General features: G+C 38.6%; 1 long non-coding RNA gene across 2 annotated transcripts in view; it reads left to right on the top strand.

The window, feature by feature from the left end:
- Nucleotides 1-16,587, top strand: part of LOC107183992 — a 75,876-nt gene extending 59,289 nt beyond the window's left edge. For both annotated transcript variants that reach the window (XR_001514813.1, XR_001514812.1), the window contains exon 5: nucleotides 15,428-16,587. This is a non-coding gene — a long non-coding RNA (uncharacterized LOC107183992). The remainder of the gene's footprint in view (nucleotides 1-15,427) is intronic.
- The last annotated feature ends 5,773 nt before the right edge of the window (nucleotides 16,588-22,360 follow it).

The raw sequence follows: 22,360 nt of genomic DNA, 5'->3' as shown, positions 1-22,360 counted from the left end.
AGTTAAGCTCTCTCTTTAAAAAAAATTATATATATATAGTTGATTTCAGAGAGGAAGGAAGAGGGAGAAAAAGATAGAAACATCAATGTTGAGAGAGAATCATTGATTGGCTGCCTCCCGCATACCCCACACTGGGGATCCAGCCCACAACCCCAGGCCTGTGCCCTGATTGGGAATCAAACTGTGACCTCCTGGTTCTTAGGTCGAGGCTCAACCACTGAGCCATGCCGGCCGGGCTAAACTCTCTTTTAATATCTGCTCTAGTTGCACCAGCCTAATTCTGTCCATAATTCCTGTGCTGTTGCTCTGATAGTCACACAGATCTGTGGGAGTTTTCTGCGCTGTTTTCTTGGTCTCCCTTCCGAATTATATTGCTAATCAGTTCCAAAATCCTTCAAAATTTTTCTTCCCTAACAAGAAATGTTTACCTTGACAACTACATTTGCAGGCTATGTCTCCCAAAATAGATTTATGAAGAAGGAAAACAGAAAGATAAAGGGTAGTGAAGGACTTCTTACCCAGCTGAAGATATTTTATTTAATTAATTTATTTTTAATTCTTTATTGTTTAAAGTATTACACACAGTATTACATATGCTCCTTTTCCCCCCATTGGCCACCCCCACCCCACAGCACATGCTCCCACCCCACCTAGTGTCTGTGTCCATTGGTTATGCTTACTAGTATATGCATGCATGCAAGTCCTTTGGTTGAACTTTTACCCCCTACCCCAACTCTCCCCTGCCTTCCCTCTGAGGATTGATGGGCTGTTTGATGCTTTTACTGAAGATATTTTTAAATGTCAAAACACAAGGGACACACTGCTAGAGAAGGAAGCCAGGAAGAAATAAATACAAGGAGGCTTAGTGGTTGGCCACAGAGGATCATGACCGTGGTGGTACAGGACCAGGCTCTGACACCGAAGGCGAATCCTGAGCTTCCCATTCTGAAAATGATAATAGAAACCTTCCACATTTTGTCAGAATGCATTAATAATATTCTAATGGTTAGATGAACCATTGAATGCATTGGGACCATTATCAGTCTTTGCAGTCATAATCCTTTATTTTTTTTGGTCTGTATGTTTCTTGTCTGTCTAGAATAAATATTTTAATTTGAAATTTATTCTATCTTTTTACTAAAAGGTTGTGAGAAATAAGCTTACATTTCCAAACTTGTTCTGTATAATTCCCTCACTGGTCTTCCTGCATTCAGAGGGCAGCAATAATAAAAAGTAAAATACCTGAGTATGTAGGATATTTTCTGAAACATGCCACTCTCCTGCTCAAAAACCTTTCATATGGCCCAGCTTTCCCTTCTGGCTTTTTCGTTTATATCTGAACCAAGTGACTTCATGGTTTCTCAAGTTTACTCCTCCCACCATCCTATTGCAAAGTCATCCATCAACATCTGCTAATTCTTTCAGGTCCATGTCCTACACACTTCTTGTTTCCTTCTCGTTGGTGTGAACTCTCCCTCTTTCTTTCGCTTAGAAAATGTGCAGGTGTGTGTGTGTGTGTGTGCACGTGTGTTTCTCTGTGTGTGCACGTGTGCATTTCATTCATTTTCCTTAAAAAATTATTGTTAGCCCTAGCTGGTTTGGCTCAGTGGATAGAGCATCGGACCTCAGACTGAAGGGTCCTGGGATTCCTGCCAAGGGCACATACCTCAGTTGCAGGCCCTTTGTCAGAACTGTTCTTTGCAAATATCATCTCTCATTTGGTAGTTTGCCTTTCTGTTTTTTTGGTGGTTTCATTGGCTGTGCAGAAGTTTTTTTTAGTGTGATATAATCCCATTCATTTATTTTTGCTTTATTTCCCTTACCTTTGGGATCAAATTCATAAAATCTTCTTTAAGACCAGGCCCAGGAGTTTAGTGCCTACGTTTTCTTCTATGTAATTGTTCTGCCCTGTATTGTAAATTACCTGTGCACCAGCTCTGCCTATGTCTGAGTGTAAACATCTTCCAGAGGAAAGGCAGGCGTCTTCATTACCTGGTGTCCTCAGCAGGCCCCACTACTGTAGGCTGCTTAGCTTTGGTGACACTAGATGCCTGTCTGCTGAGTCCGTTTCTCATATTGTAACAGAATGGGGACCTCATCCTTCTGTGTACTCCACTTCAAAGTTAAGAATTGTCAGTTGATAACTTGAAAAGTACATTTAAAAAAGAGACTATTGACCCTGAGCAAATACAGAAAACATCCCGTTATCCATCTCCTTGGGACAGTCACAAACCTGGACCAGCCCATCTCACCTTCTAATACTCTGACTTCTCTATACAGGTTGGGGCAAAAGGGTTACCGTTGTTTGTATGGAAAATGATACAATAATTAATAAATAATAATACAAAAATGAACTCTGTTTCATCTACTCACAACTGTAAACCTACTTTGGCCCCGCACCTTTCTATTTTAAAGGTGGAGACATGCCATGTTAAAACAAAGAATCTGAGACAGGCAGAGAGGACTGAATTTGGGCGTAATGGAAAAGGACTGGTTAAGTTCTCCTTAAGAACTTAACTGAGTTGGAGTTATCCCAGATAGCTATCAGTGCCTTTTATATTCAAGATACCGCCGCTGACTATGTTGCTAAATCTGTGCATGAGGAAGGCTGAAAAGACCAATGTGACCAGCTGTATTTTCTGCAGTGCATTTGAATGAAGGCTGTTCTTTCCCGAGCAGCTGTAGAGGCTGTTTGCTGAGCTTGTTGCTATTTTTGATTCTGCTTCTTCAAAAAGAAAAGAAAAAAAAGAAAAAGAAGGAAAAGTCACACCATCTCTGGTAGCCCTCATATCTAGCTGCTCTCTGTGCACCTTCCCTGGACTTGAACTGAACTCAGCCGACACTCCTATGTTTCCTGTTCCCTATTTTCAGGCCAATCTTTTGCAGTTGCTGCTTATGGAATCCACAGTTGCACATTAGCATCACACGTACAGCAGCAAAGAAGTTGCAAACAGTGTTTCAGGAGAGCAGGTTCACGGGCTGAATTCCAAGCCTTCATTTTTGGTTTTGATTTTTTTGTTCCCATCTAGCAGTTTATTAGTGGGTATTGGCTCCTGGGTAACACTGGTGAAGCCGCCCTAAATGACGCATGTGAAGTCTGAAATGGATGCAAACCTCTCAGCGCAGGGATTTAAACCCCGGCACCTGTCAGCACTTAGACCTGGTGCTGCTTAACTCCTCACGTCATCACAGCCCCTCTGCCCGCCTGGCCACCATCTTTATTGGTGTCAGTCATCTGCTTATTGCACGTCTTGACTCCCGGGAACACAGTTTGAATACTCCTTCGGGATCTTAATTGGTGAAGGAAATCTCTGACTTTATGTAGATCAGTGGTTCTCAACCTTCTGGCCCTTTAAATACAGTTCCTCGTGTTCTGACCCAACCATAAAATTATTTTCGTTGCTACTTCATAACTGTAATGTTTCTACTGTTCTGAATCGTAATGTAAATATCTGATATGCAGGATGGTCTTAGGTGACCCCTGTGAAAAGGTCGTTCGACTGCCAAAAGGGTTGCGACCCACAGGTTGAGAACCGCTGGTGTAAGGGATTCTAAGAGTCAACTTTATATAAGGCATAGTGATAGAGAAAGGGCAAAAAATTCTATTTTTCCTTCGTTTTCATAATCCTGGAGCCAAGAATTGACCTACAGCGAAGTTCTTATTAGTATAAAATGGAAACAACATGAAATAGTCTTAGAAAACCATAATCTTGTGTCCTGTGGAAGCGATGCACCTTCTCTCATCTTCAGTTAAATTACCCGTACAATCAGGGTAATAGTAGTAGTTACATCATAGGGTTGCTATGACAAATAATTTTCTATATGTGCAAACTATACTGACATATGTAAGTTAATAAAGCTATGGGGAATTCTCATTCATATAAACAATTTTGTGTATCACTTATGAAATCTATTAAATTGATAAAATCCATAGTTTATAGAATGTTTTAATTGGCCAGGATCTTGCCATCACTGGAGAATTGACAAATGAATTGTTTAGACCGTTCTTTTTTATGACCTTCTCTTTTTCTTGTGATCATAATAAGAATTTGAAAGCCTTATCTTTCTTTGGCAATTTAAAGGTCATGGGACAAAATATGTAGAATATTTAGGCCTCCCCTTCTACCAATTATTTAAATTATTAGAGGCAGACTGTCTAACTTTGGAACCAGTTTCTATAGTACAATAGTCTTTACTAAAATACTAGCATGCAGAAAGCCATACATTTTAATCAAATTTCAGTGAGCATTTTTAAATATGCTTGAGTCTACTATTTTCTTCGTGTGCTTTATCATAAGTCAAATCAATGAATTACATGTCAGCATTTCTCCTTGGAATGGTGGTAGAAAGTATGTTCCTTATATTTTATGAACATAAATCAACTAGACTGTTATGATCACTTAGATAAAACACACACACACATACAAACAACACTCATGTTTATTAAATGCCAGAACTCTGAAATAAATAAGAATGAGCTGATTTTGTACAAGCGAAAGAAATGCTACAACACTATATTTTGGGATTAGTATTGGAGTTTATATTCATTGGAAGTTATAGATTAGAAGGGCTGCATAGACAACTTACAACGATCTTATCATTTTATCTATAAAGTACCTAACATTCAAAGAGGTGAAGATCACAAAGCTTTTGACCCAGTTCACTGACCTTCACATTGCATGGCATAAGTCAGAAAGTAGCCCTCAAATAACTAGTTTGAAGGATTCAAAATTGAAATCTGGTACTGGTATCTATTTACCAAAATCTCTAATATATTCAGTGAGTAAATACAGTCCCAAGCCTAAAAATGATGAAGTAAATTATCTTCATTAAGTCTGATTTACTCAGAAATCTGTTTTTTGTTTTTGGGTTTTTTGTTGTTTTTTTCAGAAAAACATAAAATCTCACATGACTGCCTGTTTACCTAGCCAGAGCATCAAGATCTATATCATTAGGTTATAGAAACATTTTTTAATAGCATTTCACACTGGGAGAAGAAGCAAAATCTAAAATGTAGAAATTGGTCTTCTATTGCTTCACGTTGTTAATTTAGTGGGATTCAGTAAACTGCTGTTTAGACTGTACTTTAACTGAGATCAAAACTCACCTTTAGAGTTTTGAGAATTGTCCTCAAGATGCCCACTATCACCTATGAATAACTTTCTAAAATGACTTGGAAGCTTTATGTTATGGTTTTTGGTGCAGGGTATGGAGATAGTAATAAATCCCTCCCCAGCAGTGTTTCTCTACAAGCCTCAGGCCAGCAGTAAGAATGAAAACACAGAGAATCTTTATATCTGAATGTTTAGCATATCAAAATGTTTTGTCACTTGAGTATTTTTCCCCAATAGCTTATGACTGTTTTCTTTTTTAAAGTAGAAATTAGAGGAATGTTCAGAGAGAAAACACAGCTCCATCTTTGCAATAGGTCTGTACACAAATTTGTATTTTGTCTTGGAGTGGAACTATCTTGTAAATTGTTTATAATAGTGAAAATATCATAAAATATTCTATCTATTGTTATATTTCCATCTCAACCTCTAAGCTTTCTAGTTTTCTTCACTATGCTAAAGATTCTTTTGATTGCAAGAGATAGACTCTCAATTAAAATGAGCTCAACTCAAAACTCAAAAAAGGAAATATTTTTGTTTGGGTTCCTAGGAAACCTAGAGGTGGATTTGGCCGTGGGCAATGCTGGATCTAGGAATAAAAGTAATATGATCAGGTTTTCTCGCTTTCGCCCACTTTCCCTCTCTCAGCTTTCTCATAATTTCTTCTGATTATTTCCTATTGAAGATGTGCTTTCTCTATTTTGCCAGCGTAGAAGGCAAGACAGAACCTTAGGTTCACAATTTTCCAGCATCTCTACTTAGCATCATTTGAATAAAGAGACTTCATCTCTTCCCAGTCCAAATGTTATTCCAGGGAATGGACTCTGATTGACCTTCCTGAGTCAGCTCCCCAACCGAAGATTAATAACTGTTGCCTAAGAGATGGGTTACTGTTATAGGCCCAGCCTGGGTCACATGCCCACCCTTCAGCTAGAGATTGTGATTGGGACACAGTATATGATAGCTCCATCAGAACTTGAGGAATGGGAAGGAGTTCGGCAAACAGAGGGGGTGCTATAAACAGAAGGAGAGGGGGTGGGAGAATATGCTAGTCAAGACCAAAATGATAGCTACTATGGTTTGTCATGCTTGGCTTTAGCTTCTCAGCAGGGATAACTTAAAGGCAAGATACATGACTCAAAAAGGCATGATTTGGTCCTACTGATGACTGAGAAAATACCACCACTTCTGCAGCCTCAGGGGTGTTCGTAGCTATTGTCCTTTGCATGAGCCTTCCTCTCCGCCAGGAGTAAGGGTGGGTCCAGCTTTCCTGCCCAGGGACAGAAGTAGACCTCTGAGGTGTGGATAAGACAGAATGGCTATCAATAAACAGATCACATCATTACTAGAGCACAGGCTTTGGTGTAAGAGAAGATAAAGGCCCTAACTGGTTTGGCTCAGTGGATAGAACGTCGGCCTATGGACTGAAGGGTCCCAGGTTTGATTTTGGTCAAGGGCATGTACCCTGGTTGTGGGCACATCCCCAATAGGGGGTGTGCAGAAAGCAGCTGATGGATGTTTCTAATACTCTATCCCTCTCCCTTCCTCTCTGTAAAAAAATCAACAAAACATATAAAGAGCGAGAGAGAGAGAGAGAGGAGATGAAGGTTCAAATCCCAGCTTGACAATTCAGTGACTTTGTGACCCGGCCTTTCCTGAGCCTCAGTTTCTACTCATTGGGTTACTGTGAAGATTTATTGAAATGATACCCGTAAAGCATGTGAATAAAAGTGTTGATAAGTAAGCTTTTAATAAGCAGCAGTCAGCATTATTATCACGGGTATTGTTTTTGTTGTTGTTATTTTCCTACCTCACTTCTCAAGCTGTGAATGAACTGTAGCAATTTGGAATGTGGAAGCCTCTTGAATCAAGAGCCCAATATTACATTGGTATATACATGGTTGTATAAGCACACAACGCTCTCTCATACAGAACTTCGTATTTTCTCATTTAGTCTTCAGAGCCCCCTCTGAGTGGAAGTTGTTAATACCCAGTTTTCCAGCCAGGAAGATGAAGGTCAATGGGATTGTGATTTTATCAGGTGACACAACTGGTAGTCACAGAGATGGGATTCAGATGTAGGTTCTCTATTAATTATAAGACCTATTTTTCTGAGAAGCCAGCATGTGCCTCAATATGGCCTTGCTCATCAGATGGCATAATGGGTAATAACAGTGGCCTGAGTAGACCCTGAGAATTCTCATTAACTCACCAAGATTTTTAACATTTTGCCAGGGATTGTCTCAGAAGGTGATAATAGCTGGCAAGCTGTGACCTGTTGGAGAGAAAAGAGGAGAGAAACATTTTTGTTTTTGTTTTTTTAAAAAAGAAGAGAAACTGAGTGAAAGAAAGAAAAGGATGAAGGTTGGGTGAGGACAACTAAAGTCTGCCTGATTAAACTTATTCCACCTTCTGATGAAAGAAAATAATGTATTCTTGCCCAAAGACAACAATGATTAGTTAGAAAGTCTAAGAAAGGAGAAGTGATAATGTCATTTTAAGAGCAACTTGAATTAAGTTTTCTCTCTGAATATTTCATATTTTTAAACTTCAGAAAATGATATTCTTGGGATTCCTATAAATTCAAATTTATTTTGATAATTTCATTTACTGTTATTTAGTTTATCCCCCTTCCCGTACAAAATCCCTAAATTTTAACTTATAGATCTTATTACTCACAATTTCACCTTATAAAACATTCTTTATTCAATATTGACACTGGGATTTAATTCTTAATTATTACTCTAAGCCCAAATTTTGAATTCTCATAGTTACCTGATATTCCTACCTTCTTTTAGGGAATGTCTTGACAATCTCTTGAAGAGAACAGAAAAGACATACAGATGAGACATACAGTACACACCTGAGCTTTGAAAAATGTCAACAGCTACATCTATGAGAGGAAATCACAAACCTGTCATCTGCGCTCTTTTAAAAATTTATTAGTTTTTTTTATTTTTATTTTTAGTCACCCTCTCCCCTACGTACACAGGCAAAACCCAGAGAATATAAATGAGAGAACAAAAATAATGTTATATAGCTTTCAGTCATTCATTTCATCCAATAATATTGTGCTGAAAAGAGAATGCAAGGCTTATATATATCATCTCTGAAGTGGGGCAATAGATATAAGTGGGGAGAGGAGGTATTGGCATACATATTGCTTTTCTTATAACAAATTCTTTCTTATTCAATTTTTGGGGGTGACATTGGTTAGCAAAACCATACAGGTTTCAAATGTGCAACTCAATAAAACATCACCTGCACTGCATCACACACCCATCGCCCCAAGCAGTCTTTTTCCTTCCCCATTTTCTCCCCTTTGTCCACCTCCACCTACCCCACCCCACCCCCCCCCATCCTCAGGCTATCACTGCATTATTGTCTGTGTTTCTGGAATTTTGCATTTGAGATGGTTTTACTTTAGAGTGAAAAGGGATATGGGGAAAGAGCATTTGAGAGAAGGTAACCTTGGGATTATCAGGCATGAGAAAAAGGCATTGCTGGTAGAGGGAATACTGTGAGCAAATGGATATACAACAGGAAGGCAAGAGGGATCAGCCTGGCTTGCCTGGAACACAGGGACAAAGAGGAAGAAATTGGGCTGGAAATTCATTGGAAATAAGATCATGGAGGGCCTCTAGTGTCAGGCTGAGGACTTTGGATACAATACACCTCATGTGGTAATAAATTTCCAAGAAGCAGAAAGATTCAAATTTGTAACACACATTTTAGAAAGTGAGAGTTGCTATTACTTTAACATCTTAAAATATATAGGCTGTACCAGTCTTCTTGAGCTGCTATAACAAAATATCACAAACTATTGGTTTAAACAACAGACATTTATTTTTCACAGCTCTGGAGGTTGGGAGGCCCAAGATTGGGGGCTAGCTGATGCAATTATAGATGAGGGCTTTCTTCAGGTTTGTAGATGGATGCCCTCTCACTGTATTCTCACATGGTCTTTCTTCAATCCCTGTGCATGGAGAGAGGGGAAGAAGAAAGGGAGAGAGAGAGAGAGAGAGAGAGAGAGAGAGAGAGAGAGAGAGAGAGAGAACTGGTGTTTCTTCTTATAAGGGAAGATGACTTCTAGAGAGAGAGAGAGAGAGAGAGAGATCTGGTGTTTCTTCCTATAAGGACACTAAACCAGGACCCTACCCCTCATGACCTCATCTAACCCTAATTACCTCCCAAAACCCCATCTTCAAATATTGTCACATTGGGGGCTCTGGGATGGACATATTGACATGAATTTTGCAAAGACACAAACATTCAGTCCTTAACACAGGCCAAACCAAATAAAATAAGAAACACAATTAATATAAAGATTAGAATGATTGGCTTTAGGATGATGGCCTGCCTGATAAATGTCTGTGAACTTCCTGAATCGTGACCTTCAGAGGGACCTGGCACTTAAGAAGGCAGAGTTGGGAATAAGTTGAGACTCCAACACCAAAAGGGATCTTATTAATAGTGTTGCGTAATTTTATTTTTTCTAGCAGCGCTTGCTACATGAACAAAACATAAAGTGCTGTTCAAACCCCAAATGTTCCTCTTCAGCTCTTCTCCTTGCTCAGTGTGGCCCTCAAATCCTCACTCACTGCCTCTCTCAACTGCCATCCAAGAGGTTTATGAACCAGAAAGAAAGCCAATAGTTCAAGAACTAGCTCATTTTAGGAAACATAAAGCAGGGGTTTTCTCTTGTCCTGAAATGTCCACATAATCCATCCAAAAAATGAAATGAATCTCACACCTGGGCTCTTTGCTTTGCTTTTATCTTCACCTCATCATGGCACAACTTGCTCAATATCAGAAAATAATCTGTATTTGAATGACATACAGGAGGAAAGGGAAGGGACTGAGCAGTTTCCAAACACTCTTGCACCAGATTGTGCATCGGACACTTTGTACACATTTTCTTGAAAAGCGACAAAAGCCCTTGAGACTGTGTAAATATCTCCACTACACAGATGGGAAAACTGAGGCTCAGAGAGATTCAATGGATTGTCAGAACTCACTCACTGGTAAGTCACAGAGCCCGCTGAGAAACCAGGGTCTCTTGTGCCAGCATAGATGTTACCCATACTGCTCCCCACAAACCATAACATTGAAATTTGCAGGATTTTAGTCACCTGAAATAGGTTGACTCTTTTTTTAAAAAAATATATTTTATTGATTTTTTACAGAGAGGAAGAGAGAGAGATAGAGAGTTAGAAACATTGATCAGCTGCCTCCTGCACATCTCCTACTGGGGATGTGCCCGCAACCCAGGTACATGCCCTTGACCGGAATCGAACCTGGGATCTTTCAGTCTGCAGGCCAACGCTCTATCCACTGAGGCAAACCGGTTTTGGCTAGGTTGACTCTTAACAAGCCTTAGCAAAGCTTTAAATTTCCTCGCAAGTCAGAACGCCAACATACATAAAAATGGAGCCAGCCAGTGTTGCTCAGTAGTTGAGAGTTGACCTATGAACCATGAGGTCATGGTTCAATTCTGGCCAGGACATATGCCCAAGATCCTGGCTGGATCCCCAGTAGGGACGTGCAGGAGGCAGCCAATCAATGATTCTCTCTCATCATTGATGTTTCCACCTCTCTCTCCCTCTCCCTTACCCCTTGATATCAATTACAAAAATGAATGGAATGAGATTGGATTGTTGTGGGAACTTCATCAGGCCCACTGCTTCAGCCCTAGTGTACTCAACCCTTGTGAGCACCTTGGCTCCTCCAGGGACCCTAACGTTCTTCGCTAGGGGCCCCTTTCCCTGTTCTTGGCAGAATGCTTTTGCATGTACATAGGCCATTCTGCAGCCATGCAGTTCAAACCTCAGCTTCCTTTCTCACTATTCTGACCTACATTTCAAAGAAAGTGTATATTTCCCCTGCATTTTTAACAGTTATTTTCATTATTCCTCAGTTAGTACCTGCCATTCACAAGCCAACTGATATCTGCAAAGAGCCAGATATTTATGCCTGCTGTAGAATTTTAGACCAAACAAATATTTGTATAAAATAAAATAAAATTTAAAAGGTCTCCACAAGAATCCTAAATCGTTTCCTTCTCTTCTCATGACCGCTAATACAGCTGGGAGCAAAAAGTGGGTTTTCAGAGGGTATCTATTGCCTGTGTGGCTTGGAGAAAGTCATAGACAGCAGGCAATGATTTTCTTCCTGGTGTGTAGGATGAATACCAGAAATAGCAATTTAGTTCATCTTCAGGGCATGAGCAGGATGGTTGGGTTTCAGGTGAAGTGGGGATTCATTCTTGCAATTAGTGAGCATATTTGCTAACTGCCTCTTGAATTCATTGGGCAATACCCAAGGCAAGCACGTTTGGATTTTTTCCTCCTTCACACAGATGATTAATGGAGTATGATGCTTCCTTGTTATGAAGCTCTACCAGCAAATCTGCTTTTATTTTGTCCACACTTATTCTCCGCGTGCTTCTCTTTTTTCAAGTAAATTCTCATTTTAGTTCCCAGATTCTTCATGTGAATTATAAGGGTATCATAATTATTTATGAAGAATGTCAAAACAACACATTAATAACATGGTAGAGTTTAAAGCTCTTTAATATGTAATCCATTCATGGACAATATTAAGTACTTTACTAGACTGATGTGTAAGTAAAGAACAAATGGAGAGTCATGCTGTGAGTTTGTTGTCTGTGTGTATTTTCGATAAACTCAAGCTAGCGCATACTTAACTTTTTTATCTAAGACTTTGTCCTTATACCTAGAAGCTATCCATGTAGCTTCTAATAAGATGAGATGAGTAACGACCATATGTGCACACACTTTTTTTTCTTCAAAAATTCTTTACTATATCTATATAGATAAATAGAGCAATGGTTTAAATTAAATAATGTTAATAGCTGAACTGGACATTTGTTGGGAGGCCTCTCCTCCTCTTCTTTCCATAAATTCTCAGCTGTGTCATTTGAATAGGATTGCCCTCCTGCCCCAGGGAAGAAGTCAGCGTTGGCTGGCTCAATCATGCTCCATTCATCCAGGATTGGTTATGGATGAACACGTGTTGCAATTTGGGCCAATGAGACTGCGATGCTCACTGAGGGGCCTCTGGAAAAGAAGCAGCCTCTTTCCTTTGGGGGAGCTATCAGAAAAGAGAGAGTTTCTTTCTCTGCATAGCATGCTATGGGTTTAAGGTCTGAACTGCTGCAGCTTCGATACTATCAGGAGGGGAGTGGGCCTGGAGATCATGAGCACACAGAGAGGAAGCCAATGCTGAGAGAACTTCAAAGACAGCCTGAGCTTAGCAACCTGGTACCTCTGGATCAAGCCTCTCCTGAAGCTAGGTCTGTTATGATTTTATTGTTGTTTTAATCCTTACCCCAGGGTATTTTTCCATTGATTTTTAGAGAGAGTGGAATAGAGGGAGGAAGGGAGGGAGGGAGGGAGAGAGAGAGAGAGAGAGAGAGAGAGAGAGAGAGAGAGAGAGAAGAGAGAGAGAAACATCAATGTGACAGAGACACATCAATTGGTTACCACCACACACACCTTGACTGAGGCTGGGGATCGAACCTGCAACTCAGGTACATACCCTTGACCGGGAACCAAATCCACAACCCTTCAGTGTGTGGGCCAACACTCTAACTACTGAATCACACCGGCCAGGGCTCTACCATGATTTATTACATTAATCAATATATTACCAGGTTTGCTCATACCAGCTTGCATCATGCTTTCTGCTTTTGGCAACCAAAGCATGCTAATGAATGCAACCTCCCAGATATCTAAGGAAGAGTCATACATCTATTTCATTTTAGTTGCAGTTTTCCTAAAGCTCTCTTTGGATCTTTCTATGTCAAAAAAGGTCTTTAGTCTTCATTCAAATTTTTAAAAATAATTTAGGCAAATACACTGTGGAGTTCTTCAGCTGTCTCTTACAGAGTTTGAGAGTCTATCATTCAACAAGTGTTCATTGAACACGTGCTATGTGACAACCACCCTCTTCAAAAATAGCATCTCCATTTTTATGATTTTGCTATTTAACATCCACAGAATATTTATTTTGAAGAAACTATTAGGCAGTTAAATATATGAACTACTGATTTAGCATAACCTTCTCATCTTAAAGATTACAAATTTGAGATGAAAGGAAGTTAAATAATTTGTCCCAGATCTCACAGTAAATTTAAGGATTAGAAAGAAATTTCTGGTTTTCTGACCTACTTTCTAGTGGCATTTCATTATGTTTTACTGCTCCCTCACTTTGATTATTACCATTTTTAAAAATAATTATGATATTATTGTTTTTCTCAGGTTTTAATTATCCAGATCACTTTGGTCTGCAGAAATTGAATCTGAAAGCTAGCAAGAACTGACTTTCCTATGAAATTTCTAGCACTTCCTATTTTCAGACAGGCTAGAAATACCCTGTGAACAGCCTTTCTCATAAGATTTGGCATCTGCTTCTTGCTATGATCAGAAATAAGAATTGTAGAGGTTTCAGAAAATTGACTAGAAAAATATACCTGCAGTGTTCTACATACACATGGGAACTTTCCAATATCAGACCCAGATCCTGATATTACCCAAGTTCTCTTGATTTTTCCCTGTAGACCAAATGTTTGTCCTGATTTGTTCTGTATTCACAGGAGTCATTTGCTTAATGCAAAGTTTATGTGTGATAACACTAATTTAAGAGTTAAGATGAAAGCTTTTTGTGCATTGCACACTCAGGAATCATTACTGACTGGACCATCTTCTGTAGCTGTATCCTTTTTCCCAACAGAAAGTCACCAGTTCTTCCTGGAAGTGCCTCTCCTTTTTTGTGTGTGTCCTAATAAGTTATAATTCAAGTGGTTCCTCAGAGGAAATAGACAAATAATGGCACACTATTAGTTCTTCAGAAATATAATTTCTGTCGGGCCTGGTACATATCTTATCTCTGATCCTAGGAGTATAGTCTCATTACTTAGTATCAGTACTCATTACATAAACCACTTTGTTGTGACTAGCTGTGTGCTTGGCCGCATTACGATGCTTTCATACATTGTATGTAATGTTAATTCTCTTCTTACCATATTTAATTTTCATGTGTAAATAAACCCTGACTAATCTTAGTTTCCATTATGGATAAAGATGCATTCCTTTAGTAACTATATTGTTTCTTGGGGCAAAGGAACTGGCCTTTACTACACCTGTTTGTCTAATCAGTGTGTTCATCTATTATGGTTCTACAACATGCAGAATAGCTGTATTTTGACCTTAAAACACATTCTGATATATTGTTTTTATTTCGATCAAGGAGTGAGGGTGGCAACTTCCATCTCTAATTTTAGAGATATTCCTTGGAGATTATAGTTCCAGGCCATTAAGAAGGAGAGTATTTTCCAAGTTGTTTATATGAATACTAGTAGAATGTTGGGGACATCAACTGAATGAATAACTAGAAATGATTTATTTGAAAAGAAAAGAAGAGGCACATGTAGAAGAATGGGTTATCCATTTTTAACAAAGAAAAAGGCCCCTTCTCTTTCTGCACTTACACTTTCTTCACTTCATATAAATATTTAATATATCTGACTCTGAATAAGCAGGTAGGTATATAGATGCTCACATATGTCTGTATATATTTAACTATGAGGCATTATTAGTAAATAAATCACTCTAAGATGTCATCTATTCAGGAAACCATTTGTCAGGAGATTTTAAAATTTATTAGGGTAAAAAGATCTGTAGAGGAAAAAAAGTATTTTTGGAATGGCAAGTATTTATTGAGTTAATCTAACAACTTTGATCCTATCATTTAACCATTTCTCTGCAAGAAAGTTGCTAACATTGTTGTTTATCATATTTAGATGATGGGTAGGATGCCACAAGGTATTGAATTTTGTTCATTTGAGTCTTTTCCAACAATATATATTTGAATATATTCATTTTGGACATGTAACAGTTTTTATTACTATAACAAAAAATGAACACTACACAAGGTTTCTTTATGGTGAACTTATGTCAATAAAATTCTATGGTGTGGGAAACTTCAATGATTTCTTACAATGTGTTGTCAGGACAACAAGCTAAGTTATGCACCTCAATTTTTGTTTTTAAAGCCTTAAAAATACAAGTTTATTTCACTCATTGGTTTTACCTGACTTATGTACATCTTTGAAAAGCACAACCATAGACAGATCCCATTTTAAGATTTGCCATGCCCTTTGTGGGTGGCCAAGAGTAGGAAGTTCTACCCTGATACCCCAGGGAGCTCTGATTAGCAGCTAGCTGCATGGTTATTGATCCAGTGTTTCTGAGTGGAGATCATCTGTCCTTTTCCACATTCCTCATCTCTTATAGGTCTTTATACTGATGTTTTCAACACCGTTGGAAGCATAACTATCCGCACTGATGACTGGGCAACAACACTTTGGTCTACCAGCCAGCTTCAGGGCTTCAACTAATTTTTATTATCAACAAGATTATTTTCAAGATTCAAGTGCAACACAAGATTCAGGAGTCTAAAGCTATGTCTCTCTTCCCTCTGTTGACACTAAAACCATAGCAGTAACAAGTCTTGACTTTCCTCACCCCGACCCTGGCCAGATCCTCTTTTTCACCGTGAAGTACCTTTTGGACCAGAACTATCACCTATGAAAAAAGCGGTAGACACCCCATTTTCTTGATTCAGAGAACCCAGTCTACTTCCTCCAAGTTTTGAAAGCAAAGAACAAAGTCCAACTGACCTCAGTGTCCTTGGACTTAATGATACCCAGGGCTCAATCAGAATGAGAGTCTCTGTGAATGAAGCACATGCCAATTTTGGTTATAACTTGTCTATTAAATAACATTTTTTTGTGTTGAATACATGATGTGACATCTACTCAGTAATTAACTCCAGGGAATTTCAAATTCTTGGGGAAGCTATTATGGGTGGGCAGTTCACACAATATTCACTATGTATCCCTTGCAAGTTTAAGCGAACCAAATTTCTCATTTGAATTTGCCTTCTGAAAATTCTTTCACAATTCTCTCTATTCTTTTTCCTATGTGTAGCAGACAATCAGATGTAACCTTTGTAAATTTAGAAAATAAAAACTGCTTTTGAGTAGAGAAATTATTTTGCTAGGCCTTTTATGGTATTTAATTTATTCACACTCATCCTCTGTACATTTTTAATGTATTTATACAATTCCTTAAGATTTTCCCATTGTTCAAAATAACGTCTATATATTTTGGTGGATGCTTTACTAATGTCTGTTTATTATCACCTTAAAAATTGTGTCATGATTTAATTTAGTTCAATTGAATTCAAATTCTCCTGAGATTGTTTAGGTAAAAGACTATCATATTTTTATTCTTCCTGACAAGTGGTTTATTATGTTTCCACAGTTTACCTATTACATACATTTTGGAAGCAGCAGAAGCACTAAAACATTAAATATCTATTATAATTCTGGCTGAGTGTTGCTGGGTGTTTTTCTTTGCTTTGCTTTTTTTTCTTTTTAAGTGCCATATGAGAGAAAATATGAGAGAAAAGAGAATTATTCCATCATTAGTCATTTTAATTTTTGTTTAGTCATATCTTTTTTATCAGAATAATTAAAAACACTTTAAATCTATATCTGAATTATGAAGAAGCAAAGTTGAAATGTAAAGCCACTGGGTTTTTCCAATTACCTCCAGTTTCATTAGACAAACGAGGGAATTTCCATTTCCACTGCCTTCCCTGCTTTCATATTTTCTGAAGTATAAGCATGTGTGAATCACCTCAATTTGCTATCATACTCTTCCTCAAGGAACCTGGGAGCTTAATTAGGAAGAAGAGTTCAGCAGCCTCTGGATGGAGGCCCAGCTCAGTTCTCCCTCACACTTCAAAGGGCCCTCCTGCTGCCAGAAGATTCATGCGGAGGAGATGAGAGGTGAGCACCAGTCTCTAGGCACTTAAGGGTCTGCTCTCTGTGATTCTTTAAAGCCCAGGGAGCCAATCTAGAGGAGGATTAAAGGTAGGGGGGTCAAGTGTTGAGGGAAGAATTTGCCCATGTCAATACCAGAAACTTTTATGTTACAACACAAGATTTTGGTGATGGCTCAAATTAGGGTTATATTTTAGGTTAGTGTAGGGTTAGGATTAGGGGCTAGGGTCAGGGTAAGTTTGGGTTATGTTTAGGGTTAGTGTTAGTATTAGGTTTATAATTAATTGTGTTAAGATTAGTTTTGGAATTAGGAAGAAAGAGTTGAGGTAAAGTTAGAATTAGGGTTAGAGGTAGGTATGAGTTTAAGATAAACAACACGATTTTTTTAAAAGATTTCAGTGGACTTATTTTTTCACTAACCATGTTGAGTATACTCCACTTAGATTCATGGTTTCGAAAGTTGTCTTTACCTTTTTGTGAACTTTAATTTTAGATAGTTTAGTAAATATGCTATATCTTTTATGCCTCTTTATTCTTAGAAATTCTACTTGCTCTGCTAATTCTTTAGGAACCCTCACCCAACATTATCTCCCTGCAAAGGATTCCAATGGTTTTATTATACTTGACCCTGAGTTCTTATTCTATCTTTTATACATATTGCTAATATGTTCTCATACTATATTACTACTATTTGTACCTGTTTGTCTGGACGGGGCTAAAAGCTTTTGAAAAAAAATAATTCATATCTTCTCTACTTTTTCTGCTCATCTTCCAGGTGCCAGGATTACTGTATAATATATATATATCAACTTACTGTCCATATTGTTGACATGGTCTCTAATTTTAAAAGCATTTTCACAGCCATCACAGAAAAGAAAAATATCTCAAATATAGTTCTAGTTGAGAAGAGTGAAGCTCAGAGAATGCTGTTCAAAGAGACCACTTTTCCAAAGGTAAGCATTCCAGTCCAGGATGAAATTGTGGCCAGTTGGATGTCTAAGTCCAGGCTCACTTAAGGCATCACTATGCTTACTTCCTGTGGGCAGCTACCTAGATCATAGTTTCAGACGCTAGGAAGTGTGCAATCAGTATTTATTGAATTAATGAAGTGATCGATTTTAAAAATTCAGACCACTCCTGGTACTTGAGACTAGGGTCGTAGGTGGTATTTTGGGGGGTACAGGGGGAGATCACAGAAAATTGTCTTCATCCCATTTTTTTTTTTTTTAGGGATACCTGCTATCAACGTGATTTATCACAGTCAACGTTGACTACATTACCCAGCCAAGGAAATGTTTTCCAGTTTCTCCACTGGAACATTCTTTTACTCCCCCTCCCTCCTCAAACTCTATTCTTCAGCAGTGAGTTATTAAAGTGCAGGTCACACTCAAGGTATAGGGTTAGGGGAGAAATTAAGCTCCTTCTTCTGAAGGGGTTCGAATGCTTTTAAATTCCCCTACTTCCCTCTCAAGTACCAGCATCTAATATAAATAAAACTCTTTCTTATTCAATACTGTAGTAATTTTAAAATTTTTCTAAGTACTCATATGGAAGTGATGTGTATTCTGCTTTTTATTGCAAATGAACATTCCAATTATGTCAGGGTTAAACAGGTTTTAACTGACTGACTTTGGGACTTAATCACCATTGGACGTTTTCTTTTCTTACAGAAAAATGCATTTTAAGACCTAAATAACTCACTAATATACTTCAGAAATAAAACACACTTAGCTGTTGATGGCTATTATGAAATACAGAAAGAAACCCAGGGCTCCCTCTTTTTCTACATCAAATCATAACCTGTGTTCCCAGAATTGAGTAGGAACCTTTGGTAGACACTTTATTTTAGACCCTAAATTGCACCCTATTTTATTTTGTTTTACTCTGCTTGTGTTGCTATACCAATTTGGAAATTAAATTAATTGGGGTAATTCAACCCTCCAAATTCCACTAATGATTGTTTTTGGCACTTGTATCCCTTAGCATTCATCTATTCCTTCCCTAATTACTTCCAAACTTTAAATTTCTTATATTACTCTAAATTTTGTTTAATGGCTATTAGTGTTGTTTTGTTGTTGTTGTTTTTTTGTTTTGTTTTCATTTCAGAAGTCTCTGTTTTGGGAGCTTTAGCCCTTCGAAAGCCACTGTTATAGTTCTAATTGTTCTCAGAAGAGGTGCAGATTATTCATCTGAGAAATGTTTTTCCAGAATATTTATCAAATACCTGTTAATATGCCAGAGATTGTGTTAGGCTCTGAGTATAGAGTGTATATGATACGTGATTTTTGGACTGGAACACCTAGTATTCCCCAGATTCTTTGTTCATCTGAGTCGAAGAATGATCCATGGACTGAAGATGGTATAGCAAAGGTGGAAATTTATTGAAGAGTAAGTACAGACCCCCACGTGGGGAAGGGGAAAGAATCTCACAGCACAGACTCCCATGGATTTCCGGTTTCCCTAGTTTATAAAGACTGCAGTGCCTGTGTCCTGATATCCCCTCTGATTGGTCAATATTCCCTTTTGAATTGGTTACTATAGTAACTCCTGAGTTCAAAGGTCAAACATCACATGGGACAAGTGATGCCCACTTCCCTCATTGTTCTTCTATGCCTTCTGGGCTTTCTTCCTCCTTCTTTATTTTGTAAATATAGACCTTTTGTTACTCCCAGTTCCCTTATCTTATGCAAATGTAACTGTTGCTGCTTTCTTGTCTTATGGAAATGTAACTTCTCCCAGTCTCCCTTGTCTTGTGTGCCTGGCTACCTTGTGTTTTGGAAATGTAACTTTTCCCAGTCTGTAGCCTGTGTGTTTTTTTTATGGACCCCCAATTCTAAAAATTCCCTAAAACTGCCTATATCTCCCTAAAATTCCAATTTCATATACTTGGAGGATTGATAGAATATAAAAAATTATAGAGATTAATATAAGATTTCCCTATAATTCTCCACTCTGCTACAAGAATGGTCAGCCTAAAATAAAAAATAGTCATGTCACTCTTTTATTTTAAACTAGAGGCCTAATGCACAAATTTGTGCATGGGTGGGTCTGGCCAGCCCACCCGGATCAGGGTGATTTGGCTGGGCCGGCCAGGGGGAGGGGCCTTGGGCGGTTGGCCAGTTGGCCTGCACCCTGGTTGAACTCCCGGTAGAGGGGTAATTTGCATGTTAACCTTTTGTTATGTAAGATGCTTTAAGATTCTCTACAGCAGTGGTTCTCAACCTTCCTAATACCTCGACCCTTTAATACAGTTCCTCATGTTGTGGTGACCCCCAACCATAAAATTATTTTTGTTGCTACTTCATAACTGTAATTTTGCTACTGTTATGAATCGTAATGCAAATATCTGATATGCAGGATGTATTTAGGTGACTCCTGTGAAAGGGTCGTTCAACCCACAAAGGAGTTGCAACCCACAGGTTGAGAATTTCAGCTCTACAGCTTTGGGGGGAAATTAACTTATCTCACAGGAATTGTGTTTTGAGTTTTTTAAATCTTGAAGTCTTATTTGACTCTCCCTCTCTGTTTGGATTCTTTCACAAACATGTCATGAGGTCTTAATATGGCAATTGTTTCGGAAAAACATCGGGTACAACATAATTGCTATAACAAAAACCATAGATTAGGAGGACACAGAGATTCAGTCCACAACACACCACAAGTAGAATCCTTAATCCTTTATTTCACCTCCACCCTTTCAGGGTCAAATCAAGTGACACAAAATATTTAATATTGACTTTTTTGTACTACCTACTTCTCCTGAGTCCATATATTTCCTCCTTAAACTTGGATTATAAGAAAATAAAAACAACCCTAGATGAACCCTAACAAACTCTGCTTTCCCTCCTCTAAACTCACCGGATGTGAATCTTTTGGGCACATGTTAACATTTAGCGCATATTAGGATGCTGCTTCTGTGTTGGAGCCGGCTGGATAAGCTAAGAGCCTAGTGGGAAGTGTGTGAGCTCTCTGCAGAACGGGGAGGTTATCCTGTTCCCCAGGTTAGCCACAGAGCAAGGTAGAACCTTGAATGGAAAAATTGAGTAGCAGCCTTTGGTAGACAGGCAAAAGAATCAGGCCTCTTTCTCTTGGCCAGAACAAAGTGTGTAAGTAAGGGGAAGAGGGGGTCTCTACTCAAATGAAGATGACTACGCTGGCGGTAAAGGGTCACACGGAGGAAGATTGGAAGTGAAGACTTGAAGAAAATGGAACAAGCCCTCTGGCTACGTGAAGAAGAGCATCACAGAAGAAGGAAGAGCACATCCGTGCAAAGCCCCGGGTGTATTTGAGAAAGCATACAGGGTAGCTGGAGCAGAAGGAAGGAGAGATTAAATGGTAGGAACTAGGGTCAGAGGGAAACTGGTTGCCCCGGGAATCAGATCGCATAGGACCTTGCACACCAGTATGAAAACTTTCCTTCTTATCCGGTGCAAGATGACAAGATGTTGGATAAATCAGTCAGGGCTGGCTTCATGGGTGTGTGTGACTTGTGTAGGACTGGGCTCCATGCTTAGAAGGACCTCAAGCTTTGAATATGCTGCAGTTGCCATCTTTTAACCTTCAATTTGTGTGTTATAAGTGAAGTTCTATGAAGAGGAGGAATGTTAACAGATATTGTTTATCGTGTGTTTAAATGTGCTGGACACGATGTTAAACAGTTTACATGTCTCATTTTATTTATTTCTGGCAGCTGCATCAGTTGCTAGAGACTGTTATTATTTCTATTTTACAAATGTTAAACACGAGGGCCAGGAAGGTTAAATAACATGCCCAAGGACACCTCTGGCTGAGTCTGAACTCTGAACTCTTACCCATTATGTCAGATGTACTGGTTGTGATAGAACAGGTGATATTAAAATCTACATTCTGAGATCTGAATAATAGACTAATGGGATTAAAGACTCTTGAGACATTGTTTGTTTACAAAGCCTAGTAATATGCATTATCTCATTTAATCCTCATATTAACCCTGCGTATTAGGCAATTTGCCCAGGTCGTGGTGGGTCAAGTAGCAGAGCCTGGAGGTGAATGCTCCTCCTCCAACCTCCTGCTTCCTTCCACTAACTTCTAGGGATGGTTCAGACAGATACTTTAAAGAGTCTAGACAGTTTAGAATAAATGTTAATAAGGAAACCATTATTAGTTATTTCTTTCTTAGAACCTAACAGGATAAGTTTCATAATTCCTATGTTGCCATGGGAACACTAGTACAGAATGTAGCATTCTTACTGTTGTGCAATGTTCTTTCTATAAATTCATGCGTTCACTCAACTGCAATTTATTGAGCAAATAGTCTGTGCAGGCTCTCTGCTAGGGGCAGAATATGTGATAAAATAAGAAACAAAACTTCAGTGAGCTCAGGCCTTCTGCACCTGAG

Source organism: Myotis davidii, unplaced genomic scaffold (assembly GCF_000327345.1).
Source record: "Myotis davidii unplaced genomic scaffold, ASM32734v1 scaffold1, whole genome shotgun sequence".
Lineage (NCBI taxonomy): Eukaryota > Metazoa > Chordata > Mammalia > Chiroptera > Vespertilionidae > Myotis > Myotis davidii.
This window is presented reverse-complemented; position numbering and strand designations above follow the sequence as displayed.